Source organism: Eptatretus burgeri, chromosome 7 (assembly GCF_056783735.1).
Source record: "Eptatretus burgeri isolate ZD-2024b chromosome 7, Ebu_testis_v1, whole genome shotgun sequence".
NCBI classification, from domain to species: domain Eukaryota; kingdom Metazoa; phylum Chordata; class Myxini; order Myxiniformes; family Myxinidae; genus Eptatretus; species Eptatretus burgeri.
This window is the reverse complement of record NC_140967.1, coordinates 73,940,649-73,960,274: the sequence shown is the minus strand read 5'-3', so window position 1 is coordinate 73,960,274 and position 19,626 is coordinate 73,940,649. Positions and strand designations below refer to the sequence as shown.

General features: G+C 41.5%; 1 protein-coding gene across 4 annotated transcripts in view; it reads left to right on the top strand.

The window, feature by feature from the left end:
• The window catches only part of LOC147023545 (uncharacterized), a 137,537-nt gene that overhangs the window by 9,042 nt on the left and 108,869 nt on the right, over positions 1 to 19,626 (top strand). For 3 of the 4 annotated variants that reach the window (XR_015060274.1, XR_015060273.1, XM_085889040.1), the window contains exon 2: positions 3,236 to 3,446. The gene's annotated coding sequence lies outside the window, so the exon portion shown is untranslated. Of the gene's footprint in view, positions 1 to 3,235; positions 3,447 to 4,269; positions 4,473 to 19,626 lie in introns of those variants that run through there. The other variant, XR_015060275.1, reaches the window with a different exon arrangement.

Sequence of the window (19,626 nt, the reverse complement as noted above, 5' to 3'; positions counted from 1 at the left end):
TTTACTTTTAAATGAAGTTAATGATTGTAAGATTCCAACAACAACGTCTAATTCTTTTGCAATTCAACATATAGTAATCCCCGACTGTTTCCCCCAAATTAGTTACTTAACACGTTTGATGCTTGCTTGCGTGGCAGAAGTTGGTTGCATTGGAGAATGCTCAAGATCACTCACCAATTCCCAGCCATTTTAAAACTCACTGCACGACTAAATGCAAGACATGTAAGATGAAATCAACGAAACACTGATTGAGGTATGCTAACCGCCATGAGGTATGCTAAGCAAGAAGAAGCTGTCTTTTTGTGCATTAACTCTTCGTCGGAGCCAAAGTTGCCTTAATGAGAAAGACTCGCCCTTCATTACACACAAGTGCAAGGTACTTTTTGCCTTTTATCGATCCCCTCTGGCTTAATCTCTTAGCATTCCCATCTGAAACCCTGGGAACCTAGGTTCAAATCTGATATATCATATATATATATATATATATATATATATATATATATATATATATATATATATATATATATATATATATAATATATATATATATATATATATATATATATATATATATATATATATATATATATATACATATATATGTGCTTGTCCATTCGTCGATGAATGTTCCTCCAATTTATGTAAAATCACAATGATGTATTCGAATGTCTTTGTCCTGCAACTGATTTATGAACAAGCTCCAGTATGAGAATTAGGACAATGTAAGATTTAAAAAAATATCAAATTGACAGACAGTCTTCTGCTAATTTCAGCTGGTTTGATGTTCCCCATCAAGAGGAATATAATGATGCACCAAGTGTTCCACAGCACATGTGACTATTGGCCACCATGTTGGTTTCGCCCAGGATGTTTTACCCAGTGTTGATCCATTTTGCTCAGTGTAGACAATATCGTTGCATTTCTGCTTTGAACTAACACTTTCACATGTTTGCCAACAAAAATTATCCACGTCAACCTTGAACCGCCCTCATAGAATTTGAATAAGACATTCGAAGACTTAAATCGTCTATTCATTTCCAAGCATTTGTTGTCTGATTTTTATAATTTATAAGATGGGAAACCTCAGGATGCCAACTGGTGTGACCTAATGGTCGCTCTATTCAAAGTCTCGATGTAGTCTATAACAGGTGATTTATAAAAGGGGAGCAGGCTTAAGTGCTGTTTAAGTGGGAGTTCAGCTGAGTTCGCTGCCACCAAGTGTAACTATTACGGGCCGCACTCCATAAATCAGGCAGTTCACCCGACAGCCTGAAGGGCAGTTGTAGACATATCACTACAACGTAGCGCTCGGCGCACGCCGCACAGTGCCTGCAATCCATAAATCACCCTGCAAAAGCCAACAGCATCCACTGGTCATTCTGCGTATACCTATTGGATGCCTCAGGGGTGGTTTTCTCCGTCCTTTTTCATTTGCTTCTTTTTTCTTTCTTTTTTTAGCTTTCCAAGCAGTCTTGTAGAGCAAGTGTCGAGAGCTGTCAGGTTCCCTCAGAGCCGTCTGACTCTTTGTGGGCTGATGGCACATCAGTGTCTTGTTAACTCACCTCTCGGCGTGCTGTTCACCCGAGCTGCAAACGGCGGGAATGGGGGGAGCAGAGGGCTATAAGGTTTAGCCTCCTGCCCAGTGCACAGCGAGGGGCCACCTTCCCCGTAGCTAGGGTCAAGCTCTGCATAACCCAGGCAATACATCATGAGTCGTTATGCATTCCCCGCAGAGTCACCACCAATCTGCTTCTTGTTTTGCTTCCGTCAGAGTGCAACCTCCATTGCTTTGAAAGGCCCACTTTACCCGACTGCTTTGAGCTCTGAGCTTGCCCCAAAATGGGAGAATCCAACGTTCGAGGAGTGCAATACCTCGCACCATGAGGCAAGGGGTGCACGCATGCATGACGTCGCTTTGGAGTCGTTATTACATCTGTTGCACTGAGGAGCGATCATATTCGCGCCAATTCTCTACGAGACATTGCGCAGCATGTGCATGGATGGGAGACTGACAATGAACTCGAAAATATTTGGAGCTATACTAAAGAAAATATCATTCAAAGACAACACGTGTGCAATCATGTTTGATGTTACAGTCTTGCAGCGCAGCATTTCATCAAGGCAGGAAACGCTGTGCATGCACCGAGTGGTTGGAGTACAACGTTGAGCACACAGCAGCTGTGAATTTCCATTGCCATACCCCCAGGGCAGAGAACTTTCCTGGTACGTTCCATGGAGAAGCAGTTTTGGCCTGGAATATCGATCTGATCGTCGATCGCAAGGGTATGCTTAGTTGACATTTAGAGCCACTACAGTTTCCAATGGTCACTCTGCTCCTCCCGCTTGTACGGCCCACAGAGAAAGTATGTTGGGTTGTCTTGAGAAATTTGTGATGAAATTATTGAATTGTTGAACAGAGACGCATCAGAAGAAGTGAGTGAATACTTTCTAGCAAAAAAAACAAAAAAGAAGAGGGAAATCAGGTCATATTGATATTACTCTCAAGTCCCGAATAAGCGTGGGGGTCTGACTAAGCATGTAGGGTGGAACATTTTCCAAATTTTAATAAGAGTAGAAGGCGGAATAAGCGTGTCAGGTGGAAAATCCAAAAAAAGTCTAATGAGCGTGCAGGTCCGAATAAGAGGGCAGGGTGGAAAAACCAGAAATGTGACAAATATAGAACATGTATTTTATTATTCAAATACATACATTACATCAGGACGACACATCTCTCAACGGGACAACATTGTCACCCTACACGCTCACCGGTGTAAATATGACCTGAGGGTGGCAAGAACGATTTTTTTTAATAAGCGTGTAGTCCCGAATAGAGGCCGTGTAGGGGGAATTTCACCTCGAAAAAAAACAAGCGTGCGTGCACGCTTATTCAGGACTTGAGAGAAGGGGAATATTAACTTCAAGGTAATAGACTCCTGTCCATATACAGGTGTCTCTGGGCTTTCATGGTATTTCCATTACTGTCTAGTTAGTTATATGTGGGTAAGACCACCTGAATTAATACGAGATTGACTGACAGCTCAGCACAAGTTGTAATTAGAAAAGTCCTTTTTATCAGGTGTCCACATTACTCCTTTCTCTATTCATAGTTTTCATTATTTTTATTTTGCAATGATCTCTTCAAGTATAAAAGTGTAAAACTACTTTGAATACAGGTTGTCCAAGCAACACACTTCGACAGACAACAGGTTAATTTTACTTATTTGTTTGTTTGCAGCCTGTGGATGCTTGGCTGCATCACTTTCTGGGGGTACAGTTGTGCCACTGATGCAATACCCTTGGTACCAGGAAGCTGGTACCCATTTTGCTGACCTCAGAAGGATTCAACCCACCTGGTGTTGATTCAACGGAGAGGGCTTGAGCTCAAGACTCTAAGATATTAAGCAATCCACATTAACCATTTAGCCAACACCAAGTTTGGACAACAGGTAATGCGATAATTCGTATGTCTTTGTCTGCATACTGTATATACATATCAGGGTCATCCCAAAAGTTAAATCTGTCACCTTGCTTGTAATTTTTGAAAGTAAAAGGTGTAGACGATTGCAAGATATGTGCCTTCTCTCTATTTACTGATATCTCCTCAAATAAAGATTTGTTTTGATTAATAAATTTAAATAACGGCATCTAGTATCTTGAGGACATGTCCGTCATCGAAAGCTTTGGTAAGGAAGACAACCAAACTCTCGTTAAATAAATGCTGATGCAGAAGAAAACTGCACATGGAATCTACCAAGAAATTATTTTCAATTCTGCCTCGCCCTTATCTAAATGAAAAGCAAGCTTTGGGGAAGATGTTTTGCATCTGCTGAAGAGTTAACAGAGCCATGCCCACTGTGTTCATGACTCTGCAGAAGGGAGTTGAACAATGGTTGGCCACTGGTTGAAGTGCATCGAAGAGATTGGAGATTATGTAGCTTAATGTGACTATCTGTGCATGTGAGGGGGGAGGAGGTGGGGGACATACCCCTTTGGGATGAACATTGTGTGTCTGAAGAATGATTCATAAATCTGACACCTGACATAAAAAGTAAATAATTGACCATTGTTGTAACTCATTATTTTTCGATAAAATATTTGTATTTTTGACGAGATTTTTCTGCGCAAGTTATTTTGAGACAAATTTATCCTTTCAAATGAACAATCATGAACCTTTTAAGGGCATTGTGTTCCACTACTTCCCTGTAATTCCTGACTGATCAATCCTCAGTCTCAGATGACAACTTGTGATGCATAACTGTGGTTTGGCAGTGCCATGGCGTCATCTCATTGTAGGAGCTGCTGCGCCAAGTGAGATTTTGATTTTTATCTTTGGCAAAACTTGAAAAGGGTTCTGCTATCCGACCGACAATCCTGTTCATGACACCATGTTGTACATCTTCACGAAGTTGAAAACAAATTGTACAAATGAGGTGAAGTCCATTGGTGATGAACTCATCTGATCAATAAAGGTTTGCAACGTTTTTTGATGGAATTGTAAAAGTATTGTAAAGTTATTGCTGTAAATCTGGTCAAGTATCAAATCAAAATGGCACCCTCTCTCCTCCAGTCTCTCCCTCTGCCCTCCCAGCTCGTCGATCTTCCCCACTAAGTCCAGGATGTACTGTATGCGAGCATGCATTCTTACTGTCCCCCTTGCCATGTTGGGGTCCTTGTATAGATATTTAATTTGTCTGATGTTCGTCCTTATGTATTTTATGTGAATTGTGACCATATGGCCTTCAGGTCAGGTCAGGTCAGGTATGTGAGCATGCGCCGGAGGAGTGCGTCACTGCGTCCACTTTCTGCGGGTATTCCAGGGGCCTTCCTCTGGCCATCCCCCAGGCAGATGCATGGCCCTGTTCCCTTCTTCTTGAGATGCTGATCAACCTGCTGCAACCACAAGGCACGTTGCCGGCCCTTTGGCCTCCTCCACTCACAAGGCTCCCTCGCTGAGAGAATCTGGTGAGCAGAATCAGCGTCAGAAAAACCAGCCACAAGTCCATACATCCACAGCTAATGCTCATGGACTATGCAGGTAGAAAATCTCATTTGAGTCTTTTTCAGCAAACGCTCGTTGGACACAAAGTTCGACCAGCAATAGCAAATGATTCTCCGAAGAGTCATGGTACCAAAGGAATTAAGTCTCCTTCTCAGATCCCTGGTCAGAGTCCAAGTCTCACATCCATAGAGCAAGACTGGAAGCACCAAGGACCTGAAAACTCAGACTTCCGTCCTCCTGCACAGGTAACAGCAGCGCCACACCCGATGATCCAGTGAATCCATGACTCCCCAGGCCCAACCCAGACATCTGCTGACCTCTGGCTCACAGCCAGCAGAGACATGACTATCACTGCCAAGGTAAGGGAAAATCTCCGGGACTTCAACATCCTCGCCACAAACAGGTACAGACAGGATAGCAGCATCCAAAATGTCATTGAAAGCCTGGATCTCAGTTTTGACCCAGGAAACTCATAATCCCAGCGGCTCCGACTCCTCATTCAGCACCTCGAGGGACCCTAGAAGGATATCTCGAGTCTCCGTAACGATGACTGCATCATCTGTGAAATAACGGTCAGATATCTTGACATTCCCAAACATTGCACCGTAGCTTGATCTCTTTGACATCCTCCGAGAATCCAATCCATACAAGTGCTGAAAAGTGTGGATGCCAGTTCACACCCCCTAACAACTGGAAATAAGTCAGAGATGGTATGACCACATCTCACAACATACTCACTAGCAGAGTAAAGTTCAGACATCAGATCGATAAGTTTTGGTGGCACCCCACGAAGACCAATAATCCTTTCGAGGGAATCCCAATTCACTGAATCAAACGTTTTACAGAGATCAACATAGGCTGCAAGCAGCCCCTTCCGAAACTCTCGTCTGTGTTTAGTGAGGACCCGAAGAGCAAGGATACGGTCAATCGTTGACCTCTGTAAAGCCTGACTGCTCTGGACGCTGGTGCTCAAGCAGATGGTGGCGGACCCTATCAACAATTATCCAAGCAAAGACCTTGCCCTGCACTGTGAGTAGCGTCACCCCTTGGTGATCACAACAAGGCCCCTCTTCCAGTCAATTGGGATGATATCTTTATTCCAGACAGAGCACAGAATTGCATGCAATGACACGAGTACAGCATTTCCACCAGCTTTGAGGAGTTCAGCATGGATACCACAGATCCCAGGAGCTTTACCCCCATTTCAACTGGTTCACCACAGTCTGTGTTTCCACAAATGAAGGTTGGCCACAGTTGATTGTAGGCTCAGCAAAAGGATAGTAACACCCCTGACATCCAACTCAACAGCTAGTGGATCAGCTTGGTACAACCGCTCAAAGTAACCAGCCCAGCGGACCTTCACTTCAAACTCCTCTGTCAAGAGCCCACCACCCTCTGCTCTAACTGCAGTACACTGAGGGATCGGCTTGGAGGAATGCAATGCACGAATTCACCTGTAAGCAGGACAAGAATCACTTGACCACAGGTGATGTCTCACCCCCCTAACAGATTCCTCGCACATAGGCCTCCTTGTCCACCCTTAGTGCACATGCAGTTTTATGCCTCAGCTCCCTGAACAGTTCAGCTCTACCATTCAACCTGGCCCTGTGACTCTGGTCAATGGTATCCAGTGTCCCTTGAGAGACAAAATTATTCTTCACCCTCCGGTAAGTTCCAAGACATCCACCGGTGGTCTTGAAGGCATTCCACAACTCTTCAGGACCCCCCAAAGCACCCAGACTCCTCAAATCTCCACTCAGCCTATTCACAAACTCCTCAGCTACCCTCTGATCCTTGAGCTTGCCAACATCCAGCCTAGGTGGGGATGGTACCATTCTCCTGGATTTAAGCTGCAACTTCAGAGTTGTTACAACAAGCCTGTGGTCAGTATTGAGGAACTGAGCACTCCGGTAGACCCGACAGTTTTGGATCATCTTCCAGCAACCATCAACGAGCACATGGTCAATCTCCTTTGTCACATCACCAGCGTTGGAATGCCAAGTCCAGTGATGAGCCTGTGGGTGCTGGATCTATGAACCAGCCACCCTAAATCCAAGACTTCTTGCAAAGTCAAGGAACTTGGTGCTATTCTGGTTCACAGTTTGCTGATGCTGATTCATATTAACTAGCAGAGTACTCACCCTATGGGCGGTCTTGTTCCAAGCATACAACATGTTCTTCTGACACATACCTTAATTTGGGCGGTGTATCAGCAAGTGACAACTCCGTGTTGGAAAAATAAATAACCCAGGTTATGTGCATGAATCAAAAACATACTTACTGCTTATAATTCAAAACACCTTATTGTACTGGAAAACATGGGGACAGGAACACTGCACTGTAAATGGTGGAGACTTGTAATATCCTCCCCTACCTGGAGGTGGCGGTACACGATACACATTTACAAAGAGAATTTTCATTCCCCCCTCATCCCCCTACCCCCCGCAAGACCACCGGCAAAGATAAAAACACCCCTCTCCATTAAACGGGGTCATGTTGATCCTCTGTAGCTAGGCTGGATGTAATTGGGCCAGAACTGTAGGAGGAGTAGCCCAACAAACAAACCCACAAGCAAAGAAACACACAAACACCAGTCCATGAATTATAGTAAGGAAGCCTAGGTTGTGGAACAATTTGTAATGGAGGTTTGATTCCGTTAGTCTCATGCGGGTACAGGATTTGTAGCGTGATTATGATGGTCCTGTGGGGAAATCAACCGATAGTGATGACGTCCTCCTTGCCATTCTTGCAAAGTGGTTGCAGTGCCTCGTGAGCCAACCATCTTAAGGCCACCACCTACTTGAAGGCAACCAAGTGTCACAACACCCTGTCCTGTTAAAAACTTTCAAAATCGAGACTGACGAAACACGCCAACTCTTGGTCCTCATTTCTCCCAACTGTGGAAATGCCTTCCTTTCGCTGTTCTATCCCATTTTCAACTCCAGAGCTTCAAGTCGGTGGTGCACGACTCTCTCATGTCTTCTCTCATCCCTAACTGCAATAATTTTTTTTTTTTTACCACCACACTAATTGACCACACTGAGTCCAACCCTTTTGCAGGTTGCTATGTTTATCTCTCTCTCTCGCTCTCGCTCTCGCTCTCGCTCTCTCCCTTCTCTTTTCTGGTTTGGTCATCTCATTGCCTAATTTTGTCCAACTGTTGCCCCACTCATTGTCAGTTCATACCCCTATCACCTCACTCTTCCTCAATATTGTGAACAAAAAAAGTTAATGTACGGGCAAAATTTGGCTTCATTTTTCCACATTGCCCCAGTTTGAGTGTTTTTGAGACAATCTATTTTGACACAATTGACTTTATTGTTTGTGGTTCTGGTTACTTTTGCACAATTAAGCTTTCCCAACCCCCCCCCCCCCCATGGTCTATTATTGGTTTTCATCAAGGTTGCTCAGTATGGGAACTATAACTTGGTCGATAATGTGCTCGTCACTGATGGGTATAGTCCATGAATGGTTCTCAACCATTTCACCATTGAGGGCTGCATATGTGGCCTCCATGTGTTATTTGGCTACATCCTCACAATATACTCGAACATCATCACAATACCATGTTATATTTTACAGCAATACAATCCAAATCCAATTATATGGAAACATTGTTTCCATATAACACTTTGCCAAGTATCGACAACCACTTTTATTTTGCAAAATAGCATGAGACACATTTTGCCTTTACACAATTTGTAAAATAAAATTTGCTTTAACAAACTCAGACTTTAATTAATTATGACATCGAATATATTGATGACATTGAAGCAGCAGCAGGGAATATAAAATTACAAGATTCTCAAAAAATATATGAGAGCACTCCTTTTGAATTTCAGCACAATGTCCCACCTGCCATACCCATTTGCTGATTGAGCAATGGGTTGAGCACCCTGGTCTGATAGAACTGAAGATACTGTTCTTCTGATGTAATTGCTAGCAGGGAGCACTGCAATTCAGAGCTTGACATCCTTTTGATTGAGACTTAAAGGCTGATGTTCCATCTGCATTTCGGCTGTGGACATAAAAAAAATGCCACAGTATTTCACAAAAAAAGGGTGACCAATCGTTTATTTGCTTTCCTCTAAGTTCCCTCCAATTCGTTGTTTGTACAATTATTAGAATCACCGAAAATTGGATGGAATGCTAGATGTGTATATGGCCCAGACATGATGAATCAGATGAAATTTGTAAAAAAATAAAGAAAACATTCTGAAATGTTTGTGAAACAAATTGTGAACTTGTAGATTTGAGATATTCAGGTGATCATTTCTCATGAACCAGAATACTGCTTCCAGTGCGAGTTAAAATACCTTGGACACCCAAGTGTTATACAAATGAGATACTCACAATGGTCCTAGATGTGCCACAAATGTATAACATGGTGTAGATATTAATAAAAACACACTTTTCTTGCTAACATATCAACTTGTATGTTAAAAAATTTAATAAATCTTTTGGTGTGTCAGACTATTGTGAGTATCTCACACACAAGGAAATTAGATGCAGGTGAAAGCCATTCAGCTCATCATGTCTGTGCCGCATCAACACCACACCAATTTATCAACACCAGATCAAAATAAGAAATGCAAAATATTTTGTTTTTTTTCCGTCTTTTTCGTGGTTCTGTGAAGTTCTTGAACCTTCCTCCCTCATAAGTATCCGGTTTCTCTCATCGCTAACAAACATATCAAATCTTGAAGGTTTGCTTTTCAAACAGTCAAACAAAAATTGGCTGCTGAAACACACGTTAAATATACCTCTATGATAAAGGTTATTCAATTCAAGATGTTATAACATTGAAAGATGCTCGGCTCTGAGCATGACGTTGATCACATTAGGCGAGCGAGTCCACATAAGGTAGATTTTGTTCTATACTTGAGGTTCTGGACGCCAGAACACCTGTTGTGGCCTGGAGATGCAGCTCAATACCAGAGTTTCAATTGACAATGTCGGGGAGAGTTTTGCCATGGCCCTGTTGACCGACTCACCATGATCCAATTGCAAGAATGCCAGAGCAGATTAGCTCTTCAAATAGAACAAAATTGACCCCTTGGGCTTGAACAGAACAAGGAGGAGGGAGAGTCAATCAATTTACAAAAATATACGACTTAATTTAATTATACACATAACACATTTCAAGTAATAAGTTATGGCACTGACTTCAATAGTCAATCATATACCAGTTCCTAAACATGCAGTACTTGCATTTTAATAACTTTAACGTTATGTACATTATTTGTAAACTCAGCAATACACAACTTTCCAATGCATATAATCAGGCTGGCGGAATAGCTGTGGGGTATACACACTCGCTTTCGGAGCTGTCTTTTCGAGGATAAAAGCTCTACCCAGGTATAAACTGTCACCCTGGTGTTTTGCATCCAATGTATGCACCATCCATTGGAAGGATATTTAGCTGGATGACCCGTCCATCTGCCTGTACTGGTTGTTGGTGGAAGTTAAAGATCCCACAGTCTCTTTTGTGAATGAATCATGAGCAAACTATTGCTGACACTCTGGCGAAATTCCAATTCCGATCAAAACCAGATCTGACCAGCCCAAACTTTCTTCAGGTGTTCAAATAAGTTGTCATGGAGAGTTTTCGAGAATTTTATACCATGAATAAGACTTCAATAATTGTATCTCATTCTTATTTCCTCTTACTTCATCAGTTTCTCCTGTATAGGGCATACGGGTGAATTTGTAAGTAACAATAATAACTAGATATGCGAGCAGTTATGCCGGGGCCAAAGCCGCCCCACTTTCTTCAAAAGTTGCTTTGATCGGACACGTGACCCATGACGTCATTGGTATCAAACTTGTTTTCTCCATGGGTCGTCAATCATATATGTAAAGTTTTGCATTGATCAGATATGGTTTATTTTTCTCTCCAATGTGGCTGCCAGACCACGTGACCGATGACATTTAAATTTTCAAACTATATTCCCCATGCTTCGTGAAATATATACATATATATATATATATATATATATATATATATATATATATATGTAGTTTTGCATCAATCTGTGAAGCCATTCTGAAGAAGGTCAAAATAAAATTCAATCCAATATAGCTGCCAGACCATGTCACTGATATGACATCATAAATTTAAAACTGATATAAAATTTGGTCAAACATTATATATATGAAACTTCAAATTTTTCAGATAAAGATTTCGAATCAACCAATTATGGCTGGCATACCAGCCTGGTGTTGGCTTCGAAGTTAGGGTGGATGGCTTGGGATCTTTGGGTCTTGAGTTATAGCCCCCGTCAGCCATTGAATTTACACCAGATGGGATTGACTTAGCCTCTCATCCTTCCGAGGTCGGTGAAATGAGTACCAGTATACTGGTAAAAGGGGCATTTCATCAGCAGCACAGTACATTGCCCTCAGCCAATGTTGTTATCTGCAGCTGTGTGCTGCATGAGGAGAAGGTGGCTGGCATACCACTTCACTGATGATATCATCTTTATCAAACCTTATTCTCCATAGGGGGGAGGGCATAAAGTGGTGGGGGGGGGTGAAAACTACTCAAAATGTTTTGCGGGTCCCTGCTTGTAACGTAATATACCCATTTATTCCTTAAGGTCTAAAGCTTGCTGAACATGGTTTGCCAAACTCACCGTTTTCCATGAACCCAAGCCCCGTCCGTGTTGGATGAGGGTTTACTGCAAACGATAAGTGGAAAAAAGATACAGGAATAATACTGAGCAAATTATTACTTGATGATGGTTGCCCTTCATAACTTGAGATGGCTGTTCACCTGATATGTGAACACCTCAGTGCAAACATTTCTTTATAGTGGAGGAGTTGCTGTCCACACAGTAACTACAGTATAAGATAACGAACAGTGTAACCTGATGTCAAGGAATATCCAAGAAAGCCACTAGATATCTGTGGTTTATGGCATGAATTTGAAATGTAGCCAGGGTGATGGCCGACTCTTCAATGAAAGACACTGTGGGATATTTAACATTCACCAACTAATGCTGGCTGATGGGACATCCAGTGTAATGTCCATCCGATGGAAAGCACACCCTACCTGCACAGAAATCTGACAGTTTATATAGGAGAGGAGGAGATTGGGACCATACTCTGTGCAGAGCGTTGGTGCTGCCAAAGCAGTCTCCTCAGCTATTAGACACAATCCTGGACGGGTCGCCACTCCGACACAGTATACCAGCATGCTGGCACTCATTTTGCCGACTTCGGAAGGAGGACAGGCCAAGCTCACCCCACCTGGTATTAATTCAACAGCTGAGTGACATTTGAACTCAGGACCTTCAGATCGAAAGCCCACCACTCTAACCATTAAGCCAACAACAGGCATACAGTTTATATCTTGGCCGATATAATCTAAACCAGACAAGGTAACTCATCAGCATGTGATATATATATATATATATATATATATATATATATATATATATATATATATATATATATATATATATATATATATATATATATATATATATATATATATATATATATATATGTTCCACGAAATATGCCATACGATATGGACAAACTATGAACACAGGTTGGAAAGGGCACACCTATTGCAATTACACAGATGGTGTAATATTTTATTGCTCTTCCTCTCTCCTCAAAACCACATAAAGAAAATGAAATAAACTCATTTATGATGTGAATAAATTCTTTAAGATGGATTTAGGGGCATGATGAATTTGGTTTGCCAGTTTTATTGGCCAAGTGGTGATAGTTGTTCTGCCTGAAAAATGGAGAATGACTTTCAATGGAGGTGAACAGGAAGGTTATGCCATGTTCACCTGATTGATAATTGTGATGTTGTTTAGATATCCTAGAAAATCTATTTTGATAATCTCCATTATTCTCTGCTCAACGATTGCTCTTGTAAAGGATCACTTTCTCTCCAGGGAATCGAGAAAGCCCTGGCCAAACGATGGTAGGTGCACTATTTTGAGCATGTGGTCCATGCTTATATCTATTTGAACAAAAATACAGATCTTGGAGAGAAGTGAGGGGATGGGCGGTGGGGTGGACTGGAGGATGTGCAGTTCGATGAATTGAGAATCCATGGAATCATTGTCATAAGAGAACCTTAACAAGGTTACTCTCGTGTTCTGCTGATGGAGTCTCTACAGACTTCCATTGTTAGCTCTGGATGTGTTTACCACGACAAATAGGACACAAGGGTGCTCTGCCAACACGAGGGGGCTCAGGGTTCAACTTCTGTGCTTGGGATACAACCATATATCCACCTCTAGCAATCAATCAGCTCGTGATGAATGCATTCACGCAAGCTATATTTTCCTGTTAGTTTTGGCACGTAAATTTATCATTTCACGCACACGGTGTGTGATTTGAAGGAGCTTTCTAAGTGAAATCTGGAATCTGTTGTCAAGATGTTTAAATGTATAATTATGATTGAAAAGACTGAAGAACATTTAATGAATGATGCAAATGGTGTTAAGCGAAAGTTGTGCTGTTTTGATACACGAGGGATGTTTAAAAAAGCAAGTTCTATGAATAAGATGCTCACATTAAGAGTCTGAGATTGAATGTTTTTGTATTTTTGAATACACAAGAAATAATTAGAAATATACATATATATATATATATTTTTTTTTTACTGCTTTTATAAATGCTTCTTCTATATATAGCTCATTCTAACCACTCACTCACTGACTGGCTGACTTAATGTTCGGTACCTTCCAGGTGACGTAGAAAGGGAAAATTTTAAGGGCCGGTGGATATCGAAGCCGATACACTGGGAAAAATCACAGAACCGTTGTAAAGCATCCATCAATGAAAATATAAATACAGTACAGCAAATTAATTAAATAAATGTTTTTTTAAAAATGCAGGTGATCAACCCGAGACAGTGGAGAACCATGGTAATTTCGCGTGCCGACGGACATCGAAACCGATAGACCAGGAAATATTACAGAACCGTCAGAAAGCATCCGTTAATGAAAATATAAATAAATGAAAAATCAAATGCAGGTGAGTGACCCGAGACAATGGGGAAGCACGGTTTGTTATTGCTCACAATGTGTAAGCATACCCCATTGGTATGCTGATATAGGGCTTAAGGTTTCTAACCTGGGTTTGAATCTTGGTCAGCTACAAATTGGCATCCTGGTGTTTCACAGGCACTCGGGTGATTCATCAATGTGTGTGCCGTCCTTCAGATGGATGTTAAACTGGGCGTCCAGTCTGCCAGCACTATTTGTTGTTGGACATTGAAGATCCCATGGTGTCTGTCATTAATAGGATGACAGTTATCACTGGCTGCACCCTCAACAAATTACAAAATCCTGCCCTTTAAGTCATGTGGTGACCAATGCAGGATCTCTTCTATCCCTGAAATGTTACTCGACTTGTAAACGACCCAAAGCTTTGTCAAGAGTATGGCGTACGGGCCTCAAATAATGATGACAATTAATTATGTTTCTTTGTTTACCATCCTTTTGCTGTTAGGTGCACATAAGGCTGCCAAAGCAGCTTCATTGGCTGGGGGTGACAATTAAGGAAGTTGCGTCACTCCAACCCAGGATTTTCGACTGAGAGTGTAGAAATTTGTAATTTCTAAAGGGTCTTGGCAGACTGAGCACCCCCATTTTACATCCATCCGAGGGACAGCACACATCGGTGCCTTCTCCTGCCTGCGAAAGACCAGGGTGAGAGTTGATAGCAAGGTCAGGTTTCCAACGCATTCCGGATAACTCAGACATGAGTGTCTGTACCTCTCGCCTATCATGCCAGACCATCATTAGGCCATCCACTGCGCAACGGGAGATGAAGTTTTGCAATTGTGTGTGTGTGTGTGTGTGTGTGTGTGTGTGTGTGTGTGTGTGTGTGTGTGTGTGTGTGTGTGTGTGTGTGTGTGTGTGTGTGTGTGTGTGTGTGTGTGTGTGTGTGTGTAGGCCATAACATTTTCACCATTTGAGCTTTTGTCATCAAATTTTCAACAAACTATTATGATGAGAATGTGAAGAAGATTAATAATTGGGTCCAAATTTTAAAGGAAAAAGTCACAGTAAGTACAAATGGGCCTTATCAGCTCATCCGCCACAGTGTGAGACCGTATATATATATATATATATATATATATATATATATATATATATATATATATATATATATATATATATATATATATATATATATTTTTTAATAGATTCAGTGTCTCTTCATAAACCATTTGAGCTTTCGTCATCAAATTTTCAACAAACCTTTGCTTTGAGAATATGAAGAACACTAGTTAATAAATTTTACATATATATTTTCTGGCTGTTTTCATCAAGTTTAGTTCGAGTACAAATCAGAAGCGGATAGACTTTGCATTTTGAGAAGCTTTCTATTTAACTACGTATACGCATTAGTATCACACAACATTGAAAAGTTTGCATTTTTTGGACTTTTTGGTGTTCTTCACAAGAACAGTATCTCATTCCAATTACCTTTTGAACGTCATAACATAATATGCTTCCAATGAAATTCTTTTATGATTTGTATGAATTTTATGAATTATCAATGAAGCACGTAAGGATTTGTAAGAACGAAGAATTATGATTATCTCTGTGGTCAAACATAATGTGCTGAAGACTGAGACAATTTTAAACGAATTTGTCAATGTGGTCGTTTTACAAATATTTTAACCCCTCAATTGAAAGAAATCATAATGAAACGATTACAATTATTTTCTTGTTGGATTAAAAGGCAAATGAGTGCTAATCAACCATCCCTATAAGGGAGGTTGTATGGCTTCAGATTATATAACATTATATACAAGTGCAACAGAAATGAGATTGCACTTCCTTCCTTACCATCAAAAATGTTGCTGGCATGACTATCACAAACAAACTGTGTGTATCGTACCTGACAATATTAAGAAATGCTGATGTTTGTTTGTGCCACTCAACCTTAAAAAAAACAAAGAAAAGCTCAAAATATCTTTCATTTTCAACATGGCAAAAGGTGTATCCAGGACTTGTACTGGATGGAGATCTGAACACCCTAGACCCAGCACACTCCAATTTGCACCAGTGCCCAAGCTGTGTTTCCGCAAACACCTTGTGACGATGTGCCCGTTCGTAAATAATTGATGTGGCTCGCCGCAGGCACGAGCTGACCACGATGTGATTTTGATGTCACAAAGATGCTGCCGGAAGGGCGTGCATGACAAGAGGCACAAAATTGTGCCATTTACACTCGCATTTCTTTTCATTTTTAAGCATGCACTCAGAAGGCACCCTTGCACTCACAGGTATTCCGTTCTTTTGAACAGAAAAATCACACGATACCTTGACTTGATTATACGTATGTATGGGTAGATAATATGTATATGTGCACAGGGTGTCCACAAATTATTGTTCCAAATTCAAACCTTAATAAATGAGATACAACAATGAAGTTTGCTGCATGTGAAAACATTTCTCTAAGTTTTATAAACCTTTTTTTCATTTCCTGGTGGCTCCTATGACACGTCACATCACATTTGCTGCAAATTGCGTTCCCATAAGAAAAGGCGCAGTGGGTTGTGAAGATCAAATTGGGTACACAGATTCAACCAAGCTTCAGCATGACCTTATGGAAGACAATCACCATCGAGAAAAACGAGTGGCACTAAAGGTTTATGGAGACTGGTAGCATCCTGCAGAGGAAGAGGCAGGCTGGCAGAGCACAAGTGCTGAGGATGTTGAACACATTCATGGGTCATTCGAGTGCAGTCCCCATAACTTCTTAGTATTCATATTATGATTTTGACCATTCATGACAATAAAACTTGGAGAAATGCTTTTTCACATGCAGCAAACTGCATGATTGCAGCAATGCCAACCCTCCCGATTTCATCGGGAGGCTTCCGAAAATTCACCCAAACTCCCGCCCTTACGATCACTATCCTTATCCTCCCGAAATTTTGATATTTTTGCACTGTTCACTAATCAGAATGTACTAGTATGAGAATTGAATGAAAAGCATCGTCTGCTACGTATAGCATGTGGTAACTCCATAACGTTCGCTGCTTCCAAATTGTACGTAAAAAATTGCAAATTCAAATGAGGAGCAGCGAAACATTGGGTCTGGATCTCGCTTATGCGATCATGCACTGAGATTTAGTGCATGCGGTATGTGTGCAATACAGTGCATGCGGTATGTGTGCAATACAGTGCATGCGGTATGTATGCACAGTGTATATGCATGCGGTATGTGTGCAATACAGTGCATGCGGTATGTATGCACAGTGTATATGCATGCGGTTTGTGTGCAATACAGTGCATGCGGTATGTATGCACAGTGTATATGCATGCGGTATGTGTGCAATACAGTGCATGCGGTATGTATGCACAGTGTATATGCATGCGATACGCTCACTGTATGCAGCTGGGCCCCGTACCAGCCCGGCGGTCGCGACCACCGTGCGGTGTTTAATTTAACAGCCGCTAGAGTTCTACGAGTCGCGCTGCAGCTGTGGAACATCGACTTCCAAGTTACCGATGCTTCAAGCCCTCGATGTTGATTACGAAATGGCAGAAAAGAAGCTTACGAAGACCAAGAAATGGTCTCAGAAGTACAAGACCGAATACATTCTCCAATACCCGTGTATTTGAAAGACTGAAAGAGGAATTCATCATGCGTATTGTACAGTATGCAGCGTTGATATTTCAGTTGAGCACGGAGGTCGCGATGATATTCGGAAGCACGTTGGAAGCAAACGGCACACAGACATTGCAAAGGAGAGATCTTCGAGCACGAGTACCGGTACACTTCTGAATTATTTCACCAAACAAGGGACAAGCGAGGAGGATGTTACCCGAGCGGAACTTCTCTTTCGTGGATTTATTGTGGGACATAACTTGCCCATATCAGTCTCAGATCATGCTGGACCTCTATTTCAAAAGATGTTTCCAGATTCAAAAGTTGCTTCAAAGTATGGATGTGCAAGAACAAAAACTTGCAAGATGTGCAAGATGTGCAAGAACAAAAAAAATAAAAAATAAAAAATAAAAAAAAAAACAAGAACAAAAAGCAAGAAAAAAAAAGAAAAAAAAAAAGAAAAAAAAAAAAAGAACAAGAACAAAGAAGAAAAAAGAACACTGGTCAACAATTTTTTACTTTCTGAATGTTGTCTAGATTTCTACAAGTGAATTAGGGTATTCGGGCACTGCTGAATCAGGAAATGGCATCCGTTTCTCTCCATCAGGTCAGGTTTTTGTGCTAAGTTGATTTGAAAAAATCAGATCTTGTGACAAAATCAATTACATTTTTGTGGCATTATCAGCTGATTTTTGTCAACACATATCATCCTAAACATGTTTTTAAGAAAAAAAAATGTTTTGCCAACAACATTTATTGATTACATGATAGAAACATCGATTACTGTCATCTGAATGGTGGGCATTGATAAAGGTAAGTACAAGTAAATTGCATGTTGCGTCACCACTGTTCAAACTTCAGGGCTTGAACTTCCGTTTCTTCGAACTCCTGGAATGTTCAGCGGCAGGGAGGTCTCTCTTCAGATTCCAACAGTAGTCAGCCATCATGACTGCGTCCCAGCGACCCTGATACCTGGTCTCCATCTCCTTCATGTCCTGATGGAATCTCTCCCCCTGCTCGTCACTCATTGAACCCAGGTTCTCAGGAAACCGGTTCATATGTGAAAATAGGTAGTGCATCTTGATGCTCATGTTGCAGCCCAGGTTTCTGAAAGCAGTCAGCATGTTGTTGACAAGTTCTGCGTAGTTTCTGGCCTTATTGTTGCCAAGAAAGTTCTTCACTACCAAAACAAATGTCTTCCACGCTTCCAGTTCCACTTCGTTCATTGAGTTTTTGAACTCTGGATCTCTGATGAGCTGACGGATCTGAGAACCATCAAAGATGCCAACTTTCAACTTCTCCATGGTCAATCCTGGAAAAGCCTGGCACAAGTAAGTGAAGCAGTCACCATCTTTGTCCAGAGCCTTGGTGAACTGCTTGATAAAGCCGAGCTTGATGTGCAGCGGTGGGAAGAGTATTCTGTCTCTGTCCACCAGAGGGTCGTTGATGACGTTCCTTTCTTTGCATGGCACCAATTCCTCCCGCACAGGCCAGTCCTTCTTCGTGTAATGCTGAGCACGGTCCCTACTATCCCACATGCACAGAAAACATGGGTGCTTGGTGAAGCCAGACTGTTGTCCCAACAAAAGTTCACCATCTTCAGGTCAACACAAATAAACCACTTATGCTGATCATAACCAATTTTCTCCAGCACGTACTTCACCGCTTCATACTTCTCCTTCAGTGTAGTCGAGTGAGCGATGGGTACAGAGGCAAACTGGTTGCCGTTGTGTAGCAGAACACATTTCAGTGATCGCTTGCTGCTGTCAATGAACAGTCTCCAATCTTTGGGTTCGTACTGTGGCACTCCAAGCTTGAGCAGAAGCGCATGTCATAGAATTGGCGCATGTAGGTATTGTACATTCTTCAGAGTTCGTTATTTCAAGAAATACAACTTTTTTTGTATCACATTATTACAAAATCTGCCCCATTAACTTTAGTTTTGATCCACGAACTTTATGCTTTGCCTCACCAATTTTTGGAAGATTTTGAGGTTTATGACTTCAAACTGATCCCTTTTCGACATA